This window comes from Benincasa hispida, chromosome 2 (assembly GCF_009727055.1).
Source record: "Benincasa hispida cultivar B227 chromosome 2, ASM972705v1, whole genome shotgun sequence".
Lineage (NCBI taxonomy): Eukaryota > Viridiplantae > Streptophyta > Magnoliopsida > Cucurbitales > Cucurbitaceae > Benincasa > Benincasa hispida.
The window spans coordinates 38,115,991-38,124,113 of NC_052350.1; positions in this window are offsets into that span (position 1 = coordinate 38,115,991).

The window sequence follows — 8,123 nt, forward strand, 5'->3', positions numbered from 1 at the left end:
GTGGTCGATTGTGTCCGACAATGAGGCAACCCGATTTACGCCGTGTAGGCTGGGAGCCTGGCGTGGGTTCCGTTTGGTGGTTCGTCAATCAGGGGTGGGTAGCACACTTGTTTTGCAGTGGATTGTTCTCAGTTTTCAAAGCAACGTTGTGTGCGGATCTCTCTCGGTATCTGTGGATCTTAGAATTATAGATTGATGATTTCGTTGTAATTTGTAAAATTTCTTTATTGCTCATTAATAAATTAATTCAAGCTGCTTATCAAAATGGATATAGACCAAACTGGTCGAACTACTATATATCAGTGTTCTTTACCGCTTTCGCACAAGTGGTATCAGAGCACCAGTTGATCCAAGGAGGGGGATGTGTAGTAGTGTGTGCTGGCATATTCTATGTTCAGGATATTTTTTGTTGGACTTAATTTTGACAGATAGCTTCGATGTCTACACGGTTTGAAGTTTTTAAATTTGATGGGAAAAGTGATTTCAGGTTAAATCTTAGACGAAGATAACCTTCCACTAAAAATTGGAATGCTTAGGCTAGTAGATGAGGCCACTACTACAGCGGAGTTGTGGAAGAAATTAGAAAGTCTTTATTTGACTAAGTCCTTCCAAATAAATTATATCTAAAGAATAAATTCTTTGGATATAAGAAGTAAAGGCTTAGAAGAGAACCTAGATGAATTCTAGAAGATTATAGTTGATCTCAATAACATCGATGAGAAGATATCGGATGAAAATCAAGAAGTTATTCTCCTGAATTCTTTGCCATAATCGTATCAAGAAGTTAAGACAGCTATTAAATATGGACGGGATTCATTTTCCATGAATATAGTATTGGATTCCTTGAGAACGAGAAATCTCGAGATTAAAAAGGAACGCAAGGATGGAGAGTTACTCATGGTCAGAGGCATAAATGAGAAAAAGAACGGAAAAGGAAAAGAGTTAAAATCAAAGGGGAAAAGCAAAAAGTGTTTCCTATGTCATAAAGAATGACACTTTAGAAAAAAATTACCCTTTGAATAAGAGCAAGGAAGTATTAAGTAGCAAGCATGTAGGGGATTCTAGTGCAACAAATATTACTATGGGTATGATTCAGCAGAGGTTTTGATGGTGTCCAGCAGGGACATTCAGAAGACTTGGATCATGGATTCAGGTGCACGTTTCACATGACTCCTAATCGGGATTTCTTGATTGACTTTCAGGAAAATGATGGGAATCAGTTCTTCTTGGTGATAATGGTGCTTGTGATGTAAAAGGAATTGGGTCAGTTCAAATTGCAACACATGATGGTATGATCAGAATTCTTACAAATGTAAGGTATGTTCCAGAACTCAAACGAAATCTAATTTCTCTGGGCGAATTAGATAGAGTAGGTTATTCTTAGAAATATGAGAATGGAGTTCTGAAGGTTATCAAGGGTTCTTTGGTTAAGCTGAAGGGGACCTTGAGGAATGACCTTTATGTGTTTGAGGGTACTGCAGTTTCAGGTAGTGTTATTGTTGCATCTGGGAAAGAAACATATAAATCTATGTTATGACATAAAGACTAGCTCATGTCAGTGAAAGAGGTCTTCAAGCTCTTTCAGAACAAGGTTTGCTTGGAGGAGTTAAAAGACATTGAACTCCCATTTTGTGAACATTTCATAATGGGAAAATCTACTAGAGTGAAGTTTGGGAAAGGGAAGCATTCTACCAAAGGAATTTTGGATTATATTCATTCAGATTTGTAGGGTTCTACAAAGGTGCCTTCTATGGGAGGTTCGAGATACTTTATGTCAATCATTGATACTTTTCAAGAAAGGTGTGGATGTATCCATTAAAACAAAAGGATGAAACTTTTGGGAAATTTCTTGAATGGAAAAAGCAGGTTGAGAACCAGACAGGTAGGAAGGTAAATTGAGGACAGACAATGGTTTGGAATTTGTGAATAAAAAATTTGATAAATTTTGCAAATTCGAGGAAATTATGAGGCATTTCACTGTTACGTACACTCCACAGTAGAATGGTTTAGCGGAGAGGTTCAACAGAACAATTATGGAGCGTACAAGATGTCTTTTGACAAATGCTTCATTACCCTTGAAATTTTGGGGGAAGCTGCCCAAACAGTCTGTTATCTTATTAATAGGAGTCCGTCTTCCGCTTTAGGCCTAAAGACTTCTCATGAGATATGGATAGGAAAAACTCCAAGCTTGGATCATCTCATAGTTTTTGGATGTTCAGCTTATGCTCATGTTAAGGAAGGGAAGCTGAATAAGAGGGCACTGAAATGTATGTTTATTAATTATCCTCAGGGTGTTAAAGGATATAAACTTTGGTCTTGGAAGAGGGTAGAAATAAATGCATTATCAGCAGGGATGTGACCTTTAATGAAACAAAGATGCTATTTCATGTCAAAGAGCAGTAGAAACAGTAGACAGTTGATCAGGTTGAGGCAGAGGTTAGAATTGATTCTAAAGCACAACCATCAGTCAGGTGATTCCAGTGATCAGTCATCCAGTTCTGATGGTAGACAGCCTCAATTGCAGAAGACTTTGATTGATGAGAGGGAGCTTTTGGTGAAGAAAGCTCAAGTAGTAGTGACCTACAGAACTATCAGCTTACACGTGACAAGCTTCAGCAAGTGAGGCAAGCCCCTACGAGGTATGGTTATGTTGATTTAGTTGCTTATGCTCTTACTTGTGCAGCTGACAGTATTGAAGCAGAGCCTCTTACTTTTAAGGACGCTATTGTATCTTATTCGAAGGAACAGTGGAAGAATGCTATAGAAGCAGAATTGTTCTCATTGCAGAAGAATCAGACATGGTCATTGGTTCCAAGGCCTCCTAATCAGAAACTCATTCAGTCAAAGTGGATTTATAAAATCAAGCCAGGTACAGAAGGTGACAACAAGCCTAGGTATAAGGCTAGACTGGTAACCAAGGGCTACACTCAAAATGAGGGAGTTGACTTTCATGAGATTTTCTCTCCGATGGTGAGGCATTCGTCCATTCGATTAATTTTATCTATTGTTGTTCAATTTGATATGTTTGTTGAATAGATGGACGTCGCCACAGCTTTCCTTCATGAAGAATTGGAGGAAGTGATCTACATGGCTCAACCTAAGGGCTATGAGGTGAAAGGAAAGGAAGACATGGTTTGTCGTCTTCACAGGTCCATCTATGGACTGAAGCAATCGTCGAGACAATGGTATATCAGGTTTGACATCTTTATTCTGAAGCAGGGGTTTCACAGGAGCTCATATGATGCCTGCGTGTACTGGAAACTATCTCAGAAAGGTACATATACTTATCTACTTCTGTATCTAGATGATATGATTCTGGTGTCTAAGGATTATTCTAAAATCTGTGATCTCAAGAAACGATTGAGTAGTGAATTTGAGATGAAATATTTAGGTGAACTGAAAATGATCTATGCATGGATGTGAAAAGAGATAGGGAGAAAGGTTTGTTAACCATTTTGCAGGAGAGTTATGTGCATAAACTGCTTGAGAAGTATAATAAGTCTGGTTGTAAGGCAGTTTCGACACCTTTAGCATCTCATTTTAGGCTTTCTTTGTCTCAGTGTCCTGTTACTGAACAAGAAAGATTAGAGATGACTAATATTCCCTATTGTAATGTTGTTGGAAGTATTATGTATTTTGATAGATTTGTACTAGGCCTAACTTGGAATATGCTATGAGTATGATAAGTAGTTTATGTCAAATCCTGGGAAGGAGCATTGGAATGCAATTAAATGGGTGCTTTGATATTTGAAAGGTAGTGCCAGTGTATCATTATGTTTTGATTATGATAAATCAGTACTGTTGGAAGGCTTCACAGATACAGATTATGCTGCAGACCTTGAAAAAAGAAGGTCTCTATCAGGTCACATTTTTCGTTTGTTTGGTAATGTGGTAAGTTTGAAAGTTGCTCTATAGTCAGTTGTTGCCTTGTCTACTACTGAATCCGAGTATATTTCAGTGGGTGAAGCTGTGAAAGAGGCAGTGTGGTTGAAAAGGATAGTTGATGAGTTGTTGTCGCAGAAGTTCATTCCTATCGTTCGTTGTGATAGCCAGAGTGCTATTCATCTTGCGAAGAATTCATCTCATCACGAACGGTCTAAGCATATCGATGTCAAATTTCATTTTATCAGAGAAGTTGTGGCCCAGAAAGATGTTGAATTGGTCAAGGTTCATACAGTTGAGAATTTGTCAGATATGTTAACTAAGGTTCTTCCAGCCTATAGGTTTAAATACCTATTACATGGGCTGAATATTAAATCTGGATGATAAGAAGATTGGAGAATTAGCTTGGCACTTAAATATTCTTGTTATGAGGGAGATTTGTAGAAAATAACAAGGTATTTAAGTGGGTTTTTTGGAAAAATTAAAGCCCAATGACATTCTTGTAAATAATGAACAGTGGCAAACTTGTAATTATCTCTTCTCCAAAATAGGGTCGGAATTGGAGTAACCCTTCTTGACACAGCAGCCGCCTGAAGAAAAGAAGAAAAGTAGGGTAGCCGGTCAGAGACACATACCGAAAAGAACATTTCGGGAAGCTGTCGGTTAGAGCGTCGGAGCGTTCCCCTTTTCTTCGTCGGTCACGTGGGTCTCTCCGACAGAGTGCAGGCAAGGAGTGCAGGGCGGTCAGACCATGGCTGTGCTCAGCGTGATTCCGGTGGTGGTCGATCGTGTCCGACAAGGAGGCTGCCCGATTTACACCGTATAGGTTGGGAGCCTGGCATGGGTTCCGTTTGGTGGTTCGCCGGTCAGAGGCGGGTAGCACACTTGATTTGGGCTGTTTTGCAGTGTCAGTTTTCAGAGGCGACATTGTGTGCAGATCTCTCTCAATATCAGTGGATCTTAGAATTACATATTGGTGATTTCGTTGATAAACTTTACTGCTTTCGATTTATTGGTTGTTTGTATTCTGTTTGGCTATCTAAGTTAGGTTCAGAAACTCTCACAAAATCCTTGAAGCTATGACTATCCACGACAGATTGGATAGTACTCTATCAACCATTATTACAAATATTACGATTGGGTCTGACTACATGGAGATTATTAATTGAGGAGATTAAGTCCTTAGCTTTTGATTTGGAATTTGTTTTTTTACACTCATGCATAACATGACCACAATTTTCTGGCTCATTTCCCTTTAAAAAGAGCGTTGGAAGAACAAACCTTTTCTCTTATTCTCTCTTGTTTTGTCACCGTCTTTTGACGTAATTTTGTAAGTTATTTTTGTATCATTTCCTGAAAGAAATAATAATCTAGTTTCTCTAAAATATATGAGTTTATATTTAATGATGAGATGCCAAAACATTTTGTAACTTTTTTCATCAACAATTATATAAACAACTCTCTTTAATTTTTTTTTCTTGCATTTAAATGTTATCTTCTACTTAGGGTGTGTTTAGAATGCATTTTCAAGTGTTAAATTTTAAAAAAGTCATTTTGAAAAAAAATTGGAGTGTTTGTCAACTACTCAAACTAACTTTTGAAGTGTATTTTCAATATTTTTTTGTCAAAAATGGATAAATAAAACTGAGTTTTTTGAAAAACATTTTTTTCTCAAGTTAATTCAAACGCGCGCTTAGATTTATTAGTCTTCTTTTTACTCACTGTGTTTTATCTTGCTAGTAACTTCTTTTATATTGATTACTCTAACCTTCACCTTTGCCTTTATTTTGTGTTGCAATATGTTACTACTTTGTAATTCAAGAGAAGTCTTGAAGATAAAAATGATATAATGCCAAGGGTAGGGATGTACATGGGCCGAGTTGGAGGAATTTTGTGGACCAAACCGAAATTTTGAGTTGGCTTTAAATGAACCCCATCGGTTCATTTTTTAAGGGTCTACCCAACCCAACTCAAAATTTTCAGGTTGGGTCATCGGTTTTGATTTTTTCTTTTAGGCAAGGGACGAGAGTTTCACACTTATAAGTTTGTTTGTTTTTTTTAATATAAAGTGTTTGTTGTTTAGGCGTGAAGGGGAAGTGACGATCGTGGAGTGGATTGAGGAGGTGAAGAATTTTTTAGGCGAGGGACGACGACAAGGGACGAGGGATGAGGGACGAGGGACGAGGGTTCTGGTTTCACACTCACAAGTTTTTTTGTTTTCTTAATATATATATATATATAGGTTAGGTCGGGTCAACTCGACCCTAAAAGGGAATAACCCGAGACCCAACCTGGAATTTAATTTTTTTAATACTTTTTAACCCAACCCAACCCTTACAGTTTGGGTTGGGTAGTGCGGGTTGGTCGGGTTATCGGATTTTTAAACACCCCTAGCCAAAATTACAAATATTCTCTCTTATAATGTCTTTGCTTCTTTTAAGATAATAATAATAATAAATAATATAAAGAAAATATTTTTAATGAGAATTTATAAGTTCTACAATTTTTTTTCTTAATTTAATTTGTAGTACATGATTATATTTACTAATTTCTCCATAAAATCACAACCTTATTTTAGCTAGAGAATCATTCTTTTTTCTACTCTTTTGTCCAAATGATAATTTCAAATATTCCAACATATCCTTTACTCAATTATTATTCTTTTATTAAATATAAAATAAAATTCCATCTCACTATTCTACAAATCATAAAGGAGTATGGAATTTGGAAAAGAGTTACAGATAATAAAGGTGGTGATTACATAATTTAAGTGGATGTGGAATTCTGGGATTCTTTGTCATTTATTATTCATATAGATACATAATTATGATTATTTTAACTTAATTATTTTTCCTTATCTTTCAGATATTTATTCCATTATAATAATTATAATATAATAGTAAATAGATATTAGATTTTGTAATAAAAGATAGCTGCTAATCTTTTGAAATTACATTAAAAAAAAGGCAAATTGTTTGCATTTCCTATAAAATAGTTGGATCATCTAAGATGCAATTGCATGCTAAGTAAAGATTATTGTTCTTTTTTTTTTTTTTTTGTGTCAAATTGAACATGGATTGATTTAAGTTGTATGTCAATCTTATTTTATATTTTTGATTTATTTTATTTTATTTTGTAGTTTGTATTTTTTTTAATTTAGACGATCACATTATATATTTTTTAAAAAAAATTGATAACCATACCGTTCTTATCGTAAATTTTAAATGATTCTAATTTTTAAAAAATATTTATTGCATTGCAGTTTTTTCCCTTTTTACGAATCTATACAAAAGTTCTTATTTTTCTAATTGTTTTGTTAATTATAAAATTTTTAAATTATACTTATTAACCTTTTCAAATTCCTAAACCAGACATTGTAGTACTAAAAAAACCAAAAAAAGTCCATTAAAACATTATGCCTTCCTTATAATAATTATATATTTAATGCATTTATAAATAAATTCATTGTTAGAATTTTTTTTTTTTTGTGTGTTTAATTGGTTGATTCAAAGTATGTGAATTCATTTTATTTTAAAAATCAAATTGTTACATTGGATTTCATTTTTTAAAGTTTTTTTAAATTTTTTTTAGACCACGGTTGAATATAATAAATTAAATATTTATAAATCTGTACTTCATTTCCAGTCTATTGTACTCCAAACACAAATTTCTTAAACTCAGACTTCCAAAATTTGTACTCCAAATACAATTTTCTTAAACCCAGACTATCTAAATCTCTTAATCCCAACTTAACATTCCCACGTTTAAGATTCCAAACCTACATGCCAAATGTCACAATCGCTCTTTCAGAAGCTTCTCTTAGTGATTGTGCGGCACTTGTTCCCGCTCACGAACAAGTCAGCCAACTCGAACACGGACTGCCGGTGACATACCGAGTGCCTCTCGCAACCTCCACCCCCGTTTTAGGGAAAATGGTTTTAGAAAACGGGTTTGGAGAAAAGGTTTTCGTAAGTAGTTTTTGTGAGTGTGAATAAAGAAAGAAAGATTGTAGTAGGCTAGAAAGCAATAAGCAAAAACAACAGCTTTATAGAGTACTACTCCGGATATGGGGAAGTGATGATTAGTCTTATCCCCATATAGTACATTCTGAACAAAAAGCCAACTGGCACCCTTGCATATGCAAAAGGGCGAGTGGTCACTTACAATGAAAATGTAAAGAAAGCAAGCTAATTAAGCTAATACAATACATGATATGAAAGTATGCTAGAAGGGGGTTGGAT